Source organism: Lissotriton vulgaris, chromosome 8, assembly GCF_964263255.1.
Source record: "Lissotriton vulgaris chromosome 8, aLisVul1.2, whole genome shotgun sequence".
NCBI classification, from domain to species: Eukaryota; Metazoa; Chordata; class Amphibia; order Caudata; family Salamandridae; genus Lissotriton; species Lissotriton vulgaris.
Window position 1 is genome coordinate 1,553,893,342 of NC_141696.1, and position 23,046 is coordinate 1,553,916,387.

Sequence of the window (23,046 nt, forward strand, 5' to 3'; positions counted from 1 at the left end):
GACAGCAAGTAGTTCAAAGTAATATTATGAATTTTTGGGAAACTATTTTGGATTCCAGTACCAAGCAGCCCGCTGAACATTCCGAGCACAGTATCCACATAGAGACAAATGACCCCCATCTGACAATCCACAGCCTAAGTATCTGCCTGATGAACATTCCGAGCACAGCATCCACATAGAGACAAATGACCCCCAGCTGACAATCCACAGCCTAAGTATCTGCCTGATGAACATTCCGAGCACAGCATCCACATAGAGACAAACGACCCCCAGCTGACAATCCACCACCTAAGTATCTGCCTGATGAACATTCCAAGCACAGCATCCACCTAGAGACAAATGACCCCCAGCTGACAATCCACCACCTAAGTATGTGCCTGATGAACATTCCAAGCACATCATCCACATAAAGACAAACAACCCCCAGCTGACAATCCACAGCCTAAGTATCTGCCTGATTCCTTGCAGACTTGGCATTGCCAGAGTGAAAGCAAAGCCCAGCACCAAACACTCTGTGGCCTGGCTGATGGAGTGAACGTGTTGTTTAAGAGAACAGAACTGATGGTATGAAATGACTGCTGCATATAAAAGATGTATAGGTGCACCTCGGGTTAGGCTTTTGACATTAGGCCTATTGTTGATTTAAGTGTGGGTTCAATATGATTTTTAGGTTTCATTATGCCTTGCTAACAGCGTGGATAGTGAAGCAGAGCATCATATTTTTTGAGTACGGGGAGCTTATAGAGAAAAGTATGGCAATTTAGAAAATAAATAGGTTTCGTGTCCCCAAGAGGGCTTCTGAGCTGTGGGGAGTCATTTGTTGGAAATTAACTCTTGGCCTAGATTTGCAGAAAGGAAAGTACATGCGTGTCCAGGCAATGTAAACCATTTGTAGTTCGCTCAGGGTCTGAAATATGGAGTCATTAATCTCAGTGTTAATGAAAATGTCTATATATTGGTTTCATGTTTTTTGAGTGTCAAGAGTAAAACAAACCGAAAACTAGCATCCAGCTTGTGGGTTGAATTTGTGCTAGTGTTTCAACATGTGGTTTTAATTACGTCTTGCTAGTAGGCTTGAGAGTGAACACTTCAACCCGTCAGCTAAGATCTAGTGGACATAAGTCCCTCCAAATTCCTAGAATTAAAAAGGCCAGGATGGGTGGACGTGCTTTCTCTCATGTTGCCCCTAATTACTGGAACGCACTACCAGAAGATCTGCGGTTATGTCCTATATTTATGGTCTTTAAGAAAAAAATTAAAAACCTGGCTATTCTAGTGTATTGACTCTTTACATCGCTGTCTGCATCCCGGGCACCGAGAGATCCCTTTGGGGATGATTTGTGCGCCATATAAATAATAATAATAATAATAACTATAGTGTTGTATTTTTGGTTACAGAGAGCTAACAGACCAATGTATGATTTAGCAGTTTTGGACATTACGAAAAAATAAGCTATCGTCAACCCCAACATGGATGGGAGTACTTACCTAAGGAGGAGGAGTCTCAACAATACTGAAAGTAGACGAAGACTTGCATAGGAAGAAGAGAGGAAAACGGAGGACTAGCATAAAGACTCACAAACAGGGAAAGAATGAAAAATTAGAAGACAGAAAAAACAATACAGATGACAGATGAATGACATGGAGCGGAAAACCAACAAAGGACTAAAAGGAAAATGCTAATTACCAGTGTGCATCTGTTCTTGGCATGTAGAGCTGCAGATGTGTACACTATGCATTAGATCGCCACCTGGTGTTCGGCTCGGATGATTGCAGGTTCTCTTCTTGGAAGAAGACTTTGTAGTCACGAGATAGGTGACTCCTCCCTTGGACAATGCTGCGCATGGGCATCGGCTCCATCTTTAAAATTGTTTTTCGCCATGATGGGAAATGATGGAGTTAGTAGAAGTAAAGAAAGCAGGATGTCCAAGAACAGATGCATACTGGTAAGTAGCATTTTCCATTCGAGGGATATAAGCTGCAGATATTACACTATGCATTGATTGTGTAGCAGTGTCTCCCTTAGCGGTGGTCACTTGTACCGTTGCAGTAGTTTGAAAGAGAGTTCTAAGGACAGCTTGGCCTACAGCAGCTTGCTGCTTGGCTTGCACATCAACACAATAGTGTTTGGTGAATGTGTGTGGTGTAGACCATGTTGCTGCATTGCATATGTCCTCTAGGGGTATATTTCCTAAGAAAGCCATAGAGGCTCCTAGTTTGCGAGTAGAGTGCGCTCTAGGAGGAACTGTTAATGTACGTTTAGCTTTAATGTAGCATATTTGTATACACTTTACAATCCACCTTGCAATCCCACCCTTTGAGATGGGGTTACCTTTCTGTGGAGGAGAGAAAGATACAAACAGTTGTTTTGTTTTTTGAAAGGATTTAATTCTATCTATATAGTATAAGAGAGCCCTCTTAACATTTAATGTGTGTAAAGCCCTTTCTGCTACAGAGTCTGGGTTTTGGAAAAACACCGGTAACTCTACGGATTGATTTAGGTGAAAAGGAGTGATAACCGCTGGAAGAAATTTTGGATTAGATCTAAGAACCACTTTGTTAGGATGTATTTGAAAAAATGGTTCTTGTATAGTGAAAGCTTGTACGTCATGTCATGTCATGTCAAAGATTTTTATATAGCGCAACTTTTCACCGTAAGGTCTCAAGGCGCTTGCAGCATAGGAAACCAGATGGTGGTGGCGATGTCAAGGAAAAGAGAGAGACGGCTAGCGAAAGGGGGCCACTACTTAGGGAAGAGCCAGGTTTTCTAGGCTTTACAGAAAGGCTGGTGCTCTATGATGGAAAGAAGATAAGGGGGAAGTTTGTTCCATAGTAACGGGGCAAGGTAGGAGAATGAGCGCTGCTCATACCTAGAGGTGCGCGCGCGGGGTTGTGTCAATAGAGACTTATTACTGGACCTTAGGAACTCTTAGGGGCATACCAGTTGATTTTTTTGGTGAGATACCGAGGTCCTTTGTTATACAGAGAATTATGAGTTAAGCACAGGATCTTGAATTGGCTTCTTTGCCGAATGGGGAGCCAGTGCAATTTTTTCAGACATGACGATGAAACAGTTCTGGGAGGCAGGTCCAGCACTAGTCTAGCCGCGGCGTTCTGCAGAGTCTGCAGCTTTACCAGTAGGTCCTCATTCAGGCCATAGTACATGGCATTGCCATAATCGAGATGGCTAATGATGAGGCCCTGGACCAGAGGTTTTCTGGCTTCAATGGGAAGCCATCTGAAGATCTTTCTGAGGCTGCGCATTATGCGTAGCAAGTGCCAGTCACCTTGGCGACATGATTTTTCATTGACAGAGTGCTGTCTATTATAATTCCTAAGTTACTGACCGCCAGCTTGGGGTCCGGGCATTCTCCCACTTCAGCGGGCCACCACTCCTGTGTCCAGCACCTCTCTGCCTTCCCGAACAAGATAATTTCCATCTTGCCCGCGTTCAGTTGGAGTTTGTTCAACCTCATCCAGCTGCCTATCTCAACCATACAGTTTTTAAAGCGTGCGCAGGTGTCAGCGGGGTCTACACCGCAAGTGATCAGCAGCTGGGTGTCATCGGCATATGACACAGTTTCAAAACCATAGGAGTTAATGATTTTAGCCAAGGGTGTCAAGTACAGGTTGAATCGACCCCTGGGGTACCCCCACAGTTACAGGACGACTGCCAAAGACCAAAGTGTCGACTCGGACGGTGGTGAGGCGGCCTGTAAGGTAGTCCTCAATGCAGCCCAGGGCCCCTCCTCTGACACCTATCTCCCACAGCCGATGTTTCAAGATAACGTGGGAGATGGTGTCAAATGCAGTGGAGAGGTCGAGGAGGATGAGAATCGCTGATTCGCCCCTATCCACCGCGAGTCTGATGTTATCCACAATCTCCACAACAGCCGTCTCTGTACTGTGGGCGGCCCTAAAGCCGGACTGAGAGGGATCAAGTACTCCACATGCTTCTATATAGGCTGTCAGCCGATTGTTCACAAGAAGTTCCAGCACTTTCCCAAAAAAAGGCAACAGAGATATTAGCCGGTAATGGGATGGCAGGGTCGGGTCGTCTGAAGGTTTCTTCAAAATTGGCTTCACTTGAGCATGCTTCCACTTTGAGGGAACACGGGCCTGCTCAAGTGAAGCATTAAATATGGCAGTGAGGGAGTCGGCTAACAAGGGCATAATTTTAGTGCAATGGCGTGGTGGAAATGGGTCCATAGGGGATCCCGATTTTATTTTGCTTAAGCCCTCCAGAGTTTCCTTGACAGTAATCGGGGCGAATTCCGTCAAATAAAAGGCTTGACTATGGTCCCACCTTGTGGCAGGGTCCCCAGACTGCTGTCTAGAGAGGGCTGATCGGGGTCTGTAATGGGGAAGGCAGAGTATATTAATTTAATTTTACTCTAAAAAAACTCAGCCATTGATTCAACCCATTTTTGAGAGGGACTAAACAGAGATTGCTCGGCACGAGGGGACGAAAATCCTTTCAATATTTTATATAGTTCCTTAGTGGAACAAGCAGAAGTATTTATACGGTTAGTCAAATAGGCCTTCTTGGCCGTTTTGATATTTTTCGCATATCTCGAGTGTAATAATTTATAATCTGCTCTATCCTCCTTCGTTTTAGTTTTCCGCCAGTGTCGCTCTGCTACTCTGCTGGCTTGTTTGTCTTTCTTTAGGTCAGTCGTGAACCATGGGGAGGCCGCCGACTTTGCTTTGACGGTGGTTTCAGGGATGACTCGATCTAAGGTTTGTAAAATGGAGGACTCCAAATTGGTTACCCTTTGTTCTAAGGAAAAAGCCAGGTTATTTACAGGTTTAAAATGGGCCAGAAATGCTTCCGGTGTAAGTTTGAGCCATGGGCGAATCCGGACTTTTCTGCCACTCATGCGTTTGGTCGAGGTCTGACTAGGGAGACTTAACTTTAAAAGATAATGATCAGTCCAGATCATAGGGAGAGGGTCTTCCGTACTGAGTTTGGAGGAACTGGTGAAAATTAGATCAAGGGTGTGGCCCGCACAATGGGTGGGGCCCATAACTCTTTGAGTGAGCCCGAGGCTTTCCATAGTTCGAATTAAGAGGCATATCTCTGGGTCTGAGGAAAGCTCCGCATGATAATTGAAATCGCCAAGTAGAATGAAGTTCTCAGTTGCCAGGGCATGGGCGACTATTGTTTCTAATAGTAGATCAACAAAACCTGTTTTAATGCCCGGCGGCCTGTACACAAGTGCACCTCGCCAGCTGTCAGACCGGCAAAGTTGCATATTGACTATCATGACTTCAAGCGTTGGACTGGACAAGGATTCCAGTAGCTTGATCTCAATGGGGATTCTAGCTGCAATCGCTATACCGCCACCCCTCCGCAATTCCCTGTCCACCCTTGTTACAAGATATTCCGGTGGAAAGGTGGACACTATGTCTGATGACGCCTGACTATGCAGCCAGGTTTCTGTAAAAAAACAGATATCCGGTTTGTCTGCTTCAAGCAGGTTCCATACCTCCGTATCATGCTTAGGTATTGATCGTGCATTCAGGTACAGTGCAGTAATGATCTCATCTTTTACTGAGCTATTCCTGACCGGTATGGTTGGCATGTTTGTTAACAAGGTTGACTTCGCTCTGCCCTTTGTCTTGGCAGGGAGGAGATTTCTGGGTGCCGCAAACTGGGGTATCACAAAGGGGAGCGTTAGCTGCTGAGTCGACTGGGAAATTGATTGCAACTCTACTGTTCTACCTGGATTCAAGAGTTTCAGTTCCACACTGGAATAGGTTAACATTGTAACGCAGCTTACCTCAGAATTCGTACTGAGGACGAGGGAGGACACAAGTAGGGGTCTGAGCAGCGGGCAGCGGTCAGGCGCGGACGGGCGCAGACGGGCTTGCCTATTGCGCACCTTTGGCGAGCCGCCGGCGCGTCTGCACCATGAGGGTCTTTAAATGGGGAGGGGGACATGTCCGTGGTGTGACGCTGGCCAATCAGAACATCGATTGGCTACTCCTACATTCCTTGTCCCTCCGCTCAAACGGCACACGTCGCGGCGGAACGGGGACCGGAATTGCTATTGATGAGGTTAAACAAGTTTTGCAGGTAACACACAATAAAATACAATGCTAAGAAAAAATGCGGGGAAAGTGATTTTAAAAACAGCCTCTAAATCAGGCACACAGCAAATCTGGCTCGCGGTTACAACTGCTGACCCCAGACGCTAGCGCAACAGCGAGAAATAAGACAAACAAAAGCAGGTTCTTAGCTGCTGTATCTCACTTACTCTTCTGAGAGCAGTAATGGCAACAAGGAAAGCTGTTTTTAATGTTAGGAATTGCAGTTCATATTTATGTAGCGGCTCGAAAGGGGGCCCCATGAGTCTTGTAAGGACAAGATTGAGGTTCCACACAGGAGAAGGTGGCAATCTGGGTGGGATTATTCTTTTTAATCCTTCCATGAATGCTTTGATTGCAGGTACTCTGAGGAGAGACAGAGGTTGCCTGTTTTGTAAATAGGCTGCAATTGCTGCAAGGTGCAGGCGTATGGAAGAATATGCCAAATTAGACCTTTGTAAATGTAAAAGGTAGCAAATGATATTCTGGATGGAAGCATCCAGGGGATCAATTGTAATATTGTTGCAATAAATGGCAAATCTTTTCCATTTAGAGGCATAACACGCTCTGGTAGTAGGTCTCCTGGCCTCTTTAATGATGTTCTTACAGTCTGGTGGTAGGTTTAGATAACCAAACTCTAAGACTTCAGGAGCCAGATCGCCAAATTCAGTTGGTTTGGGTCTGGGTGTCTGATTTCTCCATGGTTCTTTGTTAACAGGGAGGGTGTGAGCCGTAGATTTTGATGTGGAACTAAAGAAACCTCTAGTAGTGTGGTGAACCACGGTTGGCGTGCCCATGTGGGAGCTACTAGGATCAGTGTGAGAGACTGTTGTCTGAGCTTGCGCACTAGTAATGGAATGAGTGGGAGAGGCGGAAAAGTGTACACAAATCTGCCTGACCAGTTCATCCATATCGTATTGCCTTCAGACAGTGGGTGTGGAAACCTGGCGGCGAAGGCTGGGCATTTTGCGTTTTCGTGTGTGGCAAAAAGATCTATGTGTGGGTGCCCCCACCTTTTGAAGAATGGCTGAAGAACTTGTGGATGTGTTTCCCATTCGTGAATCTGTTGTGACTACCGACTTAACAGATCTGCTATATGATTGTGAACTCCTGGAAGGTGTTCCGCTAGAAGATAAATGTTTTGAGGAATGGCCCATCTCCAAATGTTCTGTGCAAGTTGGGACAATTGCAGAGAGTGTGTCCCCCCTGTTTTTGTATATAGTACGTGGCTGTCATAATGTCCGTCCGGATTAGGACAGCTTTGTTTTGTACTTGAAGTTGAAAAGTTTTGAGTGCTAAGAATATTGCTAGCAGCTCTAGATGGTTGATATGGAGCAGTCTTTGTTGATTGGTCCATTGGCCCGAGTTGTGTGATGTTAGAGATGGGGTCCCCACCCTGTGAGGGATGCGTCTGTTGTGAGCACTACTTGTGGAACAGGCTCGAGGAATGGCCGCCCCTCGGTCAAGTTTTTGGTGTTCCACCACTGCAGAGAGCGATGCATGTGGCTGTCTACCAACACCAGGTCTGTTAGTTGACCTTGAGCTTGGTTCCACTGTTGTGCTAGGCATTCTTGTAATGGGCGCATTTGCAATCTTGTGTGTGGTACTATGAAGATGCAATCGTGCCTATTAGGCTCATAAACACCCTGGCTTGCAGAGATTGTTGGTGTTGAAAAGATGTGACTAAGGCGTGAATGCTCTGTATCCTTGCTGGACTGGGATACGCTAGAGCTGTAGACGTGTTTAATGTAGCCCCTAGATACTGATGTACATGCGAAGGATGCAGGTGCGACTTGGTGTAGTTTATTGTAAACTACAAGTCGTGCAATGTTTGAATTGTCTGATGTGTGTGTTGGACACACTGATTGAATGACTTGGCTTTTATGAGCCAGTCGTCTAGATAAGGGAAGACATGTATTTGTTGTCTTCTGAGATGTGCTGCTACCACTGCTAGACATTTTGTGAATACTCCTGGAGCGGTTGTCACTCCAAATGGGAGGACTTTGAACTGGTAGTGCTGTCCTTCCAGTACAAACCTTAGATACTCTCTTTGGGCAGGATGTATGGGGATATGAAAGTAGGCGTCCTTTAGATCTAGTGTTGTAAGGAAGTCGCCTTATTGCAGCAGTGGAAGCACTTGTTGTAGAGTGATCATATGAAAATGATCTGATTGTATGTAATGGTTGAGGGGCCTGAGGTCTAGAATTGGCCTTAGTGTTCCGTCCTTTTTGGGAATTAGAAAGTACAGCGAATAAACCACTGTTCCTTGTTCTTCTAAAGGAACTATCTGAATAGCATCTTTTTGTAGAAGTGATAGAACCTCCTGTTGAAGCAGAGTTAGATGGTCTGTAGACATTGGACGCTGCCTGGGAGGTATGTGTGGAAGGGTTGCTGTGAGTTCTAGGCAGTAGCCATGTTGGATAGTCTGTCTTACCCACTTGTCTGTTGTAATGGAGATCCAGACAGGTAGGAACTGTGTTAATCTGCCCCCTACAGGAGTGGAATGCTGTGTGGGGAGCAGACGGAAGTCGCTGTTTTGTGGCGGAAGAGGATCAGTTGTTATTGTTACCGCAACCTCTTCCTTTGTTAATATTGCCTCTGTATCCTCCTCTAAAGTATCCCTTATTAGAGGATGTTTGGGATTTGAAAGATGTGGTAGTGTCTGCTCCAGTTTGTTTGGAGCCTCCTCTGTATGAGGAGCGACGAAAGGAAAGCTCCCATAGACTTTGCGATGTCCGTATCTTTCTTCATTTTTTCCAGCATAGTGTCTACTTCTGGGCCGAATAACTGGTTCTGATTAAATGGTTGGTTTAAGATGGTGGTTTGCACTTCCTATTTAAACCTTGAAATGCGTAACCAAGCATGTCTCCCGAGTATGACACTGGTGTTTACAGCTCTAGATGCTGTGTCTGCGACATCTAGCGCGCATTTTATTGAGGCATTGGATATTAACTTGCCTTCCTGTATAAGGTCAGTTGCTTGATCTTTATGCTGATCTGGTAGGTGCTCAAGTAATTTTTATAATTGGTCATAATGAGCCCTATCGTAACAAGAGAGGAGGGCTTGTGTATTTGCAATACGCCAGATGTTTGTAGCTTGTGCAGCTATTCACTTACCTGACGCGTCAATTACTTTTGATTCTTTGTCAGGTGGGGGTGCTTCGCCAGAAGTTTGAGAGTTTGCCCTCTTCCTAGCATTGGCCACAACTAATGAGTCTAGTGGCAAATGTCCTTTAATGTGGACGGGATCTGTGGGTGCTGGTCTATATTTATTCTCGATTCTAGGGTTCAATACTCTAGAACATACAGGGTCTTTAAATACCTCTGGAGCGTGTTTTATAACCCCCTTGATCATGGGAAGAATTTGAGCAGACCGCTGAGACTGCTTAAAGGTATCTAGGAGAAAATCCTCTTTTATGCTATCGGAATGCATAGGGACTCCATGGTAAACAGCAGCTCTGTTTAACAGCTGCCCAAAACCAATGGTATCTTCTGGAGGGGAAGGCTTTGATGGGTATGACTAAGGTTCGGGGATGTCAGGCACATTTTGTGGGTTTGTAAAATCCCATGAAGGTACATTTTTTGGGTTTGAAAAATCCCATACACCCTCATCTACCTGGTATGAATCAGGGTCTTGCATGTCCTCCCCTCCACCCAACTTGTATTCATCATCATTCTGCTGTGGGGAATGTGATGATAATGGAGAATGTGCAGGAGGGATTTGAGGTGATATATGAGGAGGATCAGGAGAAGAAGGAAAGAAAGGTGTAGGAGAGGAAGGGTGTATAGGAGATGTTGCAAGTCCTTCTTTTTGGCAGGGACCACAGGTGTGGGTGGTGCATCTGATGGTCACTTCTTCTGAGGTGTAGCACCTACATGACCTGTTTTGAGGTCTATGTAGATCTTCTTTTGTCGAGGATCTGGTCTAAAAAGTTCTTCCTGCTCTACAACCTTCTTGGGCGTCAATTTTTTCGGTTCCAGAGAAAGTTGCAGTGTGTCTTTAGCCTTGGGAGGTTTTATAACGTCCTGTGGCAAAGTTTTTGGTGCCAAAGGTGATGTTTTCGGCTTTGTAGGCATGTTCGAGGATTTGGGCACCTCGGAATCAGGCTTTGACTTCTTTGGCATCGAAGGTGCAGAAGTAGATGGCTTCGGGCCGGTGCTTCTTTCGGTTTCGGTACGTCTTTATGTTTCGGTGCCGGTACTGGTTTAGGCTTCGATGCCAACGGGTCTTTTGGCTTCGGTGCCGAAGGGTCTTTTGGCTTTGGTGCCGAAGGGTCTTTTGGCTTCGGTGCCGAAGGGTCTTTTGGCTTCGGTGCCGAAGGGTCTTTTGGCTTCGGTGCCGAAGGGTCTTTTGGCTTCGGTGCCAAACGGTTGTTTGTTTTCGGTGCTGAAGGATCTTTTGGCTTGGGCGCCGAGGCATCTTTATTTTTTGGTGGCGATGGAAGAGGCTTGCTTGGTGTCGAGGCACTATAAGGCTTAGTTGGTCTCTTCGGATACGGACTGGAAAGCGGGGCTTTCGAAGCAGGTATTCGGTCTCGACTGGGCCCTTTGGGCGGAGTGCTGACCTTTGCCTTCGGTTTGGGCAGAATATGTGGTGCAGGGGCAGTAGTACTCACGTGCTGACCCGATGGAATGGAGTCATCTGAGTCGTCTGCCTCTGATACGATCTGGAGATCAGGAGAGTCTTCTTCGGGAACGAGGGGAACCTCTTTGTCGAAGATGTCTTCCGGTACTGGAGCTGATCCCCTCATTTCGTGTCGACGTGCTCTCCGATCCCGGATGGTTTTCTTCGATCGGAAGGATGCACAAGCTGTGCAGGTCGACTCGTCGTGTTCCGGTGATAGGCAGAGGTTGCAGACCTCGTGGTGGTCGCTATGTGGAAACTTGCTTGACATACCGGGCCTCTCTTGAACGGAGTTCTTTCCATGTGGTGTAGGCCGCACGGCGTCGATAGGCCTAACGGCCCACTTCGATAACCAGAACGGAAACAATGGCGTCGAAAAGTATTGTAGTCGATGACGAAGGTAGTTATTGGAAGGTTGAGTAAGTTCTGCGCTTCAAAGTAGCTGAAAAGTCTATTTCTAGCCAGAGCGGAGAAACTTTCATCCAAACCCAGTGGCGGAAAAAATAATCTAAGGATGGAGCCGATGCCCATGCGCAGTATTGTCCAAGGGAGGAGTCACCTATCTTGTGACTACAAAGACTTCTTCCAAGAAGGCAACAACCTGCAATCATCCGAGCCCAACAGCAGGTGGCGATCTAATGCATAGTGTACAATCTGCCGCTCATATACCTCTAACAAAAGGTTCTCTCATGCTTGCAATCTTTGACCCCCAGACCTGGGAAGCGGAGGACCACCAACGAGGAGTCGACACACGAAGGAGGATAAACGGCTGCACAGAGAATACAGAGGAGCTCCAGCACATATGTCAGCCAAGAGGAATCGAAACTGAGGAGCTCTGTTAGAGGGAGAAGGACCACAGAGCAAAGAGGTAGACCTCGAAATACAGACAAATGACAGAGATGGAAGTCTGCACTCCAACTGGAAACACTGTGGCCCCACCATGGTTCTGATGAGGACCAGGTGCGTGACAGAGGGGAATGAACTGGTAGGGAAGAGTACAGGCATAGAGGCTGGTGCGGAGTCCAAGGAGGACAACCGGGGTCAAAACCATGACAATCGTGCATATGACCCTGAAGTCTCCTGGGTTTCTTTTCTTCTAGAAGCAAGTCTTGATGGCCAAACTAAGTGCCTTATTTTTGTGATGGGTAAGAAAGTGTGAAGGGCTAAGAAACATAGAAGAAAGGATAAAACAGGAGAAACAAACAGAAAGAAATTCAGGCAGACCATAGAAAGCAGAACAGGCTGGAAAAGATATAGTTGGGAAGAACAGCAATAGCTCCATTGGCTCTCCAATAATCGAGATTTTTATTTATTTGACCTGTGTTAAAATGACACTTACCTTTGATCTGGGGACATTGGAGGTGGAGCTCTAGCCGCTCTCTGGAGCTAAGAAGGAGTCTGCAGAGTCAAATCCTAGGGAGAGTAGAAGAAAGAATCCTATGAGATCTTTACTGACTTTTTAAAGAAGTTTAAAGAAACAGTTACTCAGAAAGCCTTGTAATTGACCTGGGTTACTGTATTTAAACAAACAAAACAGAGACCGAGAAATTAATATGCAGAGTCCCTCAGCCTCACCCTTTTCAACATGTACAAGACACTACTCGCCAACATCATCCTCGTCATTTCCTACTCCAATCACACACAAGTCATCTTCTCCCTGACGGACAAAACAACCACCGCCAGAACCAACTTCTCAAACTGCATGACCATGAAAGCAGACTGGATGCGAACCAACTGCCTGCAGCTCAACTCTGACAAGACAGAAGTACTGGTCTTTGACGTCAAGACCTCCCAAATGGACTCCACCTGGTGGCCATCGAAGATAGGACCAAACCCTGCACCCACAGACCACGCAAGTAATCAAGGATCACCGTAGATCATAAACTCAGCATGGCGGCTCAAGTCAATGCAGTGCGCACCTAATGCTTCCACTTCCTACTCATGTTGTGAAAAAATCTTCAAATGGATGCCTCAGAACACAATGGGAGTATTATTAGTGCCCCAGCGGTGCAACGGGCGTTTGCGCCCGCTTTGCGCGACCCCGGGGCACTTTGGTATTATAGAAGGTGGTGCAGACGCTTGTGTGTCCCCTTCTATAATACCGATTGCGCTGGCGCACATAAAGCGTCAGCGCTACCGCCAGAGGGTGTTTCCTCATTTGCATAGGAGCTTGCCCTATGCAAATGAGGGAATTCCTTTGACTCTGCGTCCGCGCCGTATTACCAAAGCGGGAGCAGAGTCAAATGAGCCCTCAGGAGGTGCACTGACAGCGGTACAAAAGGGAGTGGTGATGGACGGAGCATCTGAATCAAACACTCACACCCAGTCACTGACAGTGCGCCATTTTAAAGGGGACGCACTGTCAGTGCGCCTCCTGACAGCAGCCCTCTGCAGTGGCTAAAGGGGGCCCATGGACCCCCAGACATCCCCCTGCAGGCATGTGCAATCAGTGACTGCACCCGCTTGCAAGGGGAGCTCTATTCCCGTGTAAAAGTGCAGGCAGGTGCCGCCTGCACTGTGAAAACACAGAGCAGCTGCTCCGTGTTTGCACATGAATGCGCTGCCCCCAGGGCAGCACGAGGTCGCGGCTGCCCCCAGAGCAGCGCATACAACATAATAGGGCGCATTGTAATTGTTTGCGATTGACGCCCATTTCAAAAGGTGCGTCAGGCGCAAACAATCACAGTGCATTATACGGCCCCAGATGGATCGTCACGCAAGCACTCATCCCCCGTAGGCTGGACTACTGGAACACTCTACACCAGAATCTCTCAACAACTTCTACAAAGACTCCAGACCCTCCAAAATACAGCTGCAAGACTCCTATTTGAGCTCCCACATCTCACCACACCTAACATTAGGACGCTTCACTGGCTCCCCATTCCCAGGCGCAGTTAATTTAGACTTCTCACACACACAAAACCCTACACAACATCGGACCGGAATACCAGAACACCAACAACACTTTCACCAACTACCCAGACACCTATGTTCTGCCTCCCTCTCACACTTCTCAGAATTCGCAAAAGCAAAACTGGAGGTCGCTCATTCTCCTACATTGCACCCAAGACATGGAATGACCTCCCTCGACACATCAGAACCTCCTCCTCCCTTCTTGAGCTGAAAACCTGGCTCTTTGCATAAGAAGAACTTTGGGGATAAATACCTGCACAGATGGCCAAGCACCTGGATTCCTTCTCAGGAGACAAGCCACATTCCACACCCTCTTATTGCCGAACAATCCTCTGTTCAATGCATTGTATGGAGAGAGAGAAAGAGAGAGAGAGAGAGAGAGAGAGAGAGAGAGAGAGAGAGAGAGAGATTGTTTAGGAGTGTGGGCTTCTGTGTGTGTGTGTGCCTGTCTACCTTTGAATCTGACTGAGTCTATCTGTTTCTGCATCTATCTCAGACCCCTGGGGCTGTTACGACAAGAGCACTCTAGGCTTTGGACTGGAGGCAAGCAATAGTGGTTCACTTTTTTGATAAATGGATGTTTGTGTCCTACATTTAGTCAAGATAATGGTTATTTAGAATATTGGTCTTTAAACAACACAAAACAATCACATTTTATACAACTCTAATATCATAAATAATTTCATCAATCGTTATAAAAACAGAAAATCCTTAAAAAGAAGAGCAAAAGTTTTTTTATAACACTTCATTGCACATTCCCCATATTATATACGAGTTATAATCACACCACTTCTTTACTTACTTAATAGCAGGATAAATAGCTTTAAAATGTGGGTAAAAGTTATCCTATCTAAAATTCTTCTGCCAGAATCAAGCTAAGATCCTACACCCCCTTCACATTATTCCTCATTTCCATCATAGCTTGCCATTGTTCGTCTCACTTCTCCGTATAGAACGTTGTTACCTGTGGCCATGTACCTTCCAATAGCTATTGCAATATTGAGATTACACACTTCAACAAGACGTTCTATGGCTTGGGTGCGGCACATGATTACATATTTTACAAAGGTTGGACATAGGAATAATTTTCCCAGTGGCAAAAATTTTAAACAATCCACTAGTATGTGCAGGATACCACATTTTATACCCAACATACATGTACATTTCCCATCATATTTCTTCAATTCCATTTTATTCTCTCATTTATTGTCCATGGATTAATACCAATTCTTAATTTTAATATTTCACATCTGAGCCAACGATTAGGTAACCTATGCAAATATGGGAACTCATCTCCATCACGTCTTATTCCGCTCCCCTGTGTAATTTTTAGATTTTGCCCAAGATTCCCTTGTGAGATCTTTTGTTTGTTTCTTTCCGTGGATCACATTGGTCAGCGCCTGTCAGTATCACTTTCTTTCTCATTTGTTTGTCCCTTCGAAGGAGCATGGACAAAAATCTGATTAATTATTTTATAGGTGTCCTTCCACTGCTCTTGTTGTTGTCGTTGCCTGCCCATTGTTGCTTGCACAGCCACCTCCTGCTGTTTTTGTTTGCCCTCCTGCCGCCTCCAGTTGTTGTTGCTGGCTTCATTTGGTTGCATCTAGCATTTTATTTAAACTATTAAATATGAGCAAACCAGGCAAGCCTATCATCTTGGTTGTACTGAAAAGCACAATGGTCAGCTCTAAGGCCATGCATATTATTTTCTGTTTCTCTGCAGAGAAGCAGAAAAGCATGTGACCTCCTATACATACAGGTGACAGACCCGAGAAAAGGCAGTACAGAAAAGTGACTTCAATCCCACAGGTCACTGTAGCCCTGGCCTGTCTGCACCCCATGCTCTACACAGCAGCAGGGTCCCTCTGTGAGGGGAGTTTCTGTGCACCGTCCGGGTCAGCATAGCTGTCAGGTTTTCATTTTCCTTACATGTGACATTCCTATTTTTTCTGGGTGTGTATGTGTGCACTTCAATTCTTTTGTGTGACGAGTCACAAACTATTCATTTCCAATGACACAATGGTCCATTACCAATACAACACTGAACTAATTAACATATTCTTATATATATATATATTAGTAATGCACCTTGTACTGTAGAACTTGCGTTTTCACATCTGATTTCACTGTGTGTTGCCTTTATCTGCTCTGTTTTAAAAAGATTGTACTGTATTTCATTGTGAGTTTGCTCTTCCAATATAAAACAGAATGGTCCAAAAGGTAAAACAAAATATGCCTACATAACACTTCAAGACCACAGAATGGTGACCAATCCTTTGGCAATGCAAGGTGTTGCAGGATTTTATTCGTAAAAGACATCTGCACATCAACCTTCAATAACTACAGTTCAACTACTAACGCTTGAAGATGTGCAATACCTGGGGCTTTGCAGCAATTAAAAGGGGGGAGCCTTGATTCTTCCTAAATCTAAGCATTTGGGTGGAATCGATATTGAGCAAAACAAAACTAATAGGAACAGAGGACTAAATTAATTTACAACCCTCATTCCTTTCTCAAAGCCAGCAAGCACCACACTCAACGTTTTCCATTTTAATGAGATCAAGCACAACAAACAGACTTTCCTGATAGTAAATAGAGACAGTCTCTGCCAAAGGTAACTCACTGCTTAAAAGGGTAGCTTTAAGGTCATGAAATATAATGTAAGGCAGCTCATTAACAAGCGGATGCTGGCCGGGGGCGTGGCTTGACAAGCCACGATGGCGGCTGTGTTTTGCTGAGGCTCCGCGATCGGGCTAGCATCCTGCCCAGTTCGCCGGGAGCCTCAACCTTCCACAAAAGCACCTGTGATACTCCCACTCACGGAGGCATCCTCCAGGTGAGCCAAGAGGACTGCTGGTACGCGGCACCCGCCGACACCTCTCCGGCCGGAGCCGTGCGCCGAGTTCCCAAAATGGCGGGCGCGGCTCCGCTCCATAGATGCCTGCATCACCTAGAGCCCGCTCCTTGAACGGAGGTCCTCAGAGGGGCGGCCAACCAACGACTGCGGAGATCCCTGGAGTGCGGTGCGATCAGCCCTTGGAGGTGTGCCCCGGAGCGAGCCTTCCCCGGTGATCGCACTCCGGCACGCAAGATGGCGGCCGCCACCCTGGAGCTTCCCTGTACCGGCGCTCCTGAGCAATTGGGAGCCTGATCTCACACCAGAGTCGGCCCAGCATACCGCCGCGGATCGAGGAGCACCTGCAGACACGCAGCCTGTGTGGCGCTGCGCCCTCCGGACGACCGCGACCTCCACCGGGGGAGGTGAGTGCCTGTCTTCTCCCCCCCCCCCCCTCCGGGGATCCCGGCGCCGGCCTCCTGCCCCCTTTGGGACCCATAGAAGGACACAAGCCGCACCGTCCACTGGCCAGAGGGGCCAGGACACTCCTGCCACCACGGGCGGTTCTGCGGACTCGAGCGCTTGTCCTTAAAATGGCGCCCATGGAGACCCGGGTGCCGTGACCAGCACGAACCCCATTCTGGGAGCAGAGGTGCTCCCCCGAGTCTACGGCGGCCACGCACCACACCAGAGACGACTTGCCACCACCCCCGGACCCCCAGGGTCCCTTTCACGTGACCCTCGACCCCAACCTCCGGCATAGAGACTGCGCCGTGCGCCGGAGGGGGGAGGGGTGAGCACCGGCCATCCTCGGGGTGCCTGGTCTTCTGGGGGACTTGGACGACGCTGCAACCCACGATGAAAGCGCAGGAGGCAGACATTAAGGAGGTCCTATGCCGCGTGGCGGCTCTCGAACGCACGATTGATTTGGAGGGACGCTCGAGACGTGTAACATCCGCGTCCTGGGTCTACCGGAGGGGATTGAGAACTCGGACCCTCTGACCTACATGGAATCATGGACCAGATCGTTCACCTCCCGAGTCAGAACGCTCAGCATTCTTCTCTATTGAGAGAGCCCACAGGGTCCCTGCTCGGAAACCCAAGCCAGGCCTCCCCCCACGTCCCATGCTAGCCTAATTCCTGCACTTCCAAGACCGGGATGCAGTGCTCCGAGCGGCCCGGACGGTGGGCCCCCTGCAAGTGGAGGACCAACAGGTCGTGGTATTCCCAGATTATGCCCGAGAAGTCCAGCAGCAACGATCTACCTTTCTGGAGGTTAAAAGACGCCTCCGTGCAAATGATCTCCAATACTCATTGTTGTTCCCGGCCCGCCTCAAAGTGCTACACAAAGGGAAGGCCATATTCTTCACCACGGCGGAGGAGGCACGGGATTGGACTGAGTTTCATTGCCAGCTGATCCCTAAACCCGGACCCCAGCGGACGCACAACAAGGACTCGCGATGATCCAGAAGGGGGGGCACGAACCGTACCCAGACAGGCCCCTCCAAAAGCCAAGCGTCCTCCCACTCGGGATCACCCGACCTCATGCAAATCATGCAGGAGAGGCGAGACGCCCTACGAGCGGTGACTGAACTGCATACATCACCCCTCGCATCGGACCTGGAATGCCAAGCGCACCTCTTCACACCTGAGAAAGACCGGGACAGTGATGGCACGATGTCAGGGTTTGGCTCAATCTCTTCCCCCCTCATTGCAACACACACACTGGACGCTACCCTGGCTGGACACCCTGACACCTCTTCGTGATAGGCGGAAAAACAGCTGCTGTATCCTCTTTTCTTGGTTACCTAATGTACTATACGATGTTTGTGAGCCAAGACTGCATAACCAGTTAACTATATGCGCTTGCGTGCGATAGTCATATCTCCTACAGAAGCCCGATCCGCGCACAAGCCTGGCCGTAACACACGCTGCCACCCCCACAGAATTCTGTTGTAGTTCTCCCCTCGTGGGACACTAGTTTGGATATGCCACCTCCGGTGACATATCCCCAGCATTGGGACTGTTGCCCATCCATGGTTCTACCTGTTGTTATCCCCGTTAGTTCCCCCCCTACATTTAAGGAAGCATGGCGAGCAGGAACACACACGAAACACAAGACCCTCGTGGCCTCGGGAACTGCAGGGGGACCTCACCCACAAGCATGACACCCTAGTAATGGCGGTCTCACGGTCGGATGTTAACGTTCTCACACTGAATGTACGGGGTCTACACACACCCAGCAAACGCTACTCTGTTTACTCCTACATTAAGCGTATGTCAGCCAGTATTGCACTTCGGCAGGAGACACATATTAACGCTACCGAACTAGGCCGGTTACAGACCAAGTGGCGGGGGACCTTTTGTGCCACACAATACTCAGCATTTGCGCGCGGCGCCTTAATTTGGGTTAGACCAGGCACCCCCTTCCGAGTGCTCAGGCGGGTGGTAGACAAAGAGGGCAGATATGCATTTCTGGAGGGAATTTTAGACGGACAAGGGGTCCTCCTGGGCAGCATTTACGCCCCTAACACAGAGCAGGACAAATTCTGGGACCACCTCACAGGAGTCTTAGCCCAATTCACCACGGTCCCATGGGTGCTGGGGGGGAGACTACAATTGCACGCTGGACTCCACAATGGACCGATCACACCCTCCCCCGCTCACTCCCCAGTCCCTCGACAAGCGGAACTCTTTAGAGCTTGGACCACACACTGGGCGCTTACTGACGCATGGCGACACTTACATCCACGGGCCGCATCTACTCATTCCACTCGATACCTCACAACCTTCGGGTCCGCCTAGACAGATTCTTATGCTCCGCACCAATCCTTCCTACGGTCACATCGTTGGACTACCTGGGCCGGATCCTCTCGGATCATGACGCCCACATCTTACGCTTGACCTGGCGCCCCCCACACCCACCAGTCCCCCCTTGGTGTCGCCCTAGAGACTGCATATCAGACCTGGTCTTTAGGGACACACACAAAATCAGCATACAAGATTACTTTTCACACAACACGAACACGGCATCGTTGGCACTAGTGGAGTGGGATGCATTTAAAGTAGTGGCACAGGGGGAATGCATTAAACAAATTGTAGGGGCTCGCCGCACATTGGAACAGACACTCCTCACCTCGGAGCGGCGTTTGGCTGCACTCACTAAACGAACCGATGACTCGGAGGAACACACCGTACTCACGGCCGAGGCAAAGGCAATCTATCAGACCGCTGTGCTGATCTTCGGAAATACAATTTCAGGGCCTATGCCTCCAGAGTTCACAAGGACAGGGACAAAACGGGAGCGATGCTCGCCTGGATGGTGAAGAAGGACACCGAAATCAAACCAATCACGGATATTATCAACCCGGAGGGTGTGCTGGTGCGATCTCAAGCCGAGATCCTCCTGGCGTTTCAATGCCATTACGCACAGGTATACGGAGCCCGACCCGATGCTCCCCATCATTCGTGGATCACTTCCTAGATCCACTGAAGTTACTCACGATATCGGATGCGGATAAGCGTACGCTCGACGCTAAGATAGTTCCCTCAGATATCACCCAAGCGATGCGAGCCCTGTCTCGGAAGAAAGCACCGGGACTCGACGGCTTCCTACTAGAATACTACTAGACGTTTTTGCCCCTGGTGGTCCCCCGATTGGCTCGGATGTTTGAGGCATCCCTTCATCTGGGAAGGCTCCCCAGTCACTACGAGAATCCGTAATTGTTACCTTTCCCAAACCCCACAGGGACCCACTCCACATGGGATCGTACCGCCCTATCACGCTCCCGTCAGCAGATTGTAAGATTCTCGGGAAGATCCTAGCTGACAGATATGCCCAGGTCATACGCCCACTGATCCACCCGGACCAATGTGGCTTCGTTCCGGGGCGGAACACCTCACAAAATCTCCGCCGAGTCTTCCATATCCAGGATCAGGTACAAGACAGATTCCCCCGCGCCGCCTGCCTCATTATGGATCTGGAAAAGGTGTTCGACACTCTCACCTGGCCATTCCTCTTCTCGGTCCTGCGTCGCCTCAACGTAGGCCCGACACTCATGGCATACACACGCCTTTTGTACACCGATCTGACAACGCGAGTACGGATCGGGAAACACATCTCACCAGCATTTGAGGTTCAACGAGGCACGAGACAGGGGTGCCCCTTATCACCTCTTTTATTTGCCCTGGCCGTCGAACCGCTGCCGGTTAGACTACGCCAGGAAGGAATATATTAGGGCATCCCGCTCGCAGACGGTACTCATTGCGTCTCTATGTACGCAGATGACCTCCTCATATACGTCCGGGACATCGAGACGGACCTAACCCCCATAGGGGTGGAGCTCACTGAATTTGCGGACGCCTCGGGACTCCAGGAGAATTGGGATAAGTCCACGATTTATCCCTTCCACCAGAACCTACCTCCCCGGGACGTCGAGCTGGGGACCCATAGACTCTCATGGTCCGCGGAGGCCCCCCGGTACCTTGGTGTCCGCCTGTATCATTCTCCAGCAGACATCTTTGAGGGTAATCACCGTAGAACACTCGCTAGCCTACGCCCGACTGTTACCTTCTGGAATAAACTCCCGCTAGCCCCAATAGGGCGGATAGCCCTGGCGAAAATGGTGATGCTTCCCCGACTCCTCTACCACTTCACTAACTTACCGGTGGTGCCGCCCAGGTCCTTTTTCTGGGACCTCAACTCTCTCCTGGGTACCCTTATTTGGGGCGCCAGCCGACATACGGGGGCCCTGAAAACCCTCCAACTCCCCACAACACAAGGCGGGCTCGGAGCTCCCTCCTTTGAATCCTATTTCCTGGCGGCGCAGCTCCAATGGCTGTCGTATTGGACGGCAGACCGTCACACCCAGGAGACGTTTACTCCAACTGGCAGAGTCACAACCCCGGAACTCACCCGACTTCTCCTCCCGGGCACCAAGCCCCGGCGAACATACCCCTTGCAAGTCACAATATCGCGCCAGTGTATGATGCGGATCCACCGGATGTCCCCAGGTAGACCCCCATACTCCCCACTACTACCGTTGATAGGCTGCCCCAGACAGGACTCTTATTTCACGGCTCCGATGCTACTGAATGGACGCAATGTGCCATCACGGACATGGAGTCCCTCTTTGAGGAGGGTCAGCTGAAACCAATCGACCGACTGGTCGCTGAGTACGAACTCCCCCCGGGTCAATTCCTTCGATACCGACAGTTGCTCGATCTCCAGGCCGGCGAGCCTGACACGCATCCAGTAATACACACTATCCTACATATGGGAGTGGGACGCCACTTGGTCACCTGGCTGTATAAATCGATCCGGGAACTCTCGCACACCCCCTGACATCCCTACGAGCCACATGGGAGGACGACATTGGTCGTGCACTACACGACTCGGAATGGACCAGAGCGCTTGAAGCCCCAAAACGCGTCTCCAGGAATGCCCACTTCAAAAACATTCAATACTATATTCTACACAGGGCATACCTCACCCCGGCACGCCTGCAAAAGTTCTACCCATCGACACAATTCCTATGCCCCAGATGTCGCTCCCCCGACGCAAATTTCCATCACATGTTTTTGAGCTGTCCCGACCTACACTCCCCATGGCAAACGGTGCACGACACACTGACAGATATCACAGGCCTCACAACACTAGCCTCCTGGGAATCCAGCGCACTAGGCATTTTTCACGTCCCTAAGCAAGAACCGGTGCACAGACGCTTTGTGTCCTTAGCGCTGCTGCTGGCGAAAAGGTGCATAGCCATGCACTGGCGGTCCCCGGAGGGTCCCCCCATAGCGGCATGGACAGGGGCGGTCTGTAAGTGGGCGGTGGCGGAGGAGGATGCCCTTAGAGAGGAGGCTAGAGGTGCGCGTAAAAATCCCATCTCTATGGAATGGGCCATGCTCCTTCATAGCTTCCGGCAGTCCTTGCACACAGAAGACCCACCTACACCCCCTCCCCCATCCGAGAGAGCCCATAGTCCTTGACTGTTGGCCACCATCCTAGCACCGAATCCCGGCGCTTCACACTTCCTCGTTAACGCCCCGCTGCCATGTCACCCGTCCTGCTACCCACATGAGTGGATAACCCCCACCTCCCGATCGCCCAACCTCACTGTGAGTGCATACTGGGGAACACCTGGCCTCCCGACACCTGAAGCCCGTTCTCTTTCACTATGATCTTGCTAACGCCTATATGCTTCCCCCCCACAGTTCCGTCTCCCCAATACCTGGTAACGCCGCCGTGCGAACTGTACAGACCCCGATCCTATGCCCTTGAGGCGGGAATTCACACACCCACTGTTATTCTCCGTATCCCCCTACGGAGCGCGTTCACTGTATACCAGCCTGAAATCATATGTGATTGATCTGTATGGTTTAATGGAGGAAGAACCTGATTACACCAGTTTTATATACAGAAATGTTGCGCGCATGGCTGACCGTGGCTGAATGTTGACGCCACGCCAGCAGATGATCCACTTTGTGCCCATGTTCTATGATGCAACAATAAAAACAATTTACAAAAAAAAAAAAACACAAGCTGATGCTGGCCCAGTATCCTTCAATCCCTGCACACTGCC

The 23,046-nt window shown here is 49.0% G+C and overlaps 1 pseudogene across 1 annotated transcript in view; it reads right to left on the minus strand.

Annotated features, from left to right (window-relative positions):
- LOC147700374 (uncharacterized) overlaps window positions 1–23,046 on the minus strand; it is an 82,044-nt pseudogene that overhangs the window by 48,710 nt on the left and 10,288 nt on the right. The window contains exons 3-4 of the transcript XR_015299410.1: window positions 13,880–13,958; window positions 12,053–12,126 (exon numbers count right to left, since the gene is read on the minus strand). The product of XR_015299410.1 is annotated as an uncharacterized LOC147700374 (transcript). The remainder of the gene's footprint in view (window positions 1–12,052; window positions 12,127–13,879; window positions 13,959–23,046) is intronic.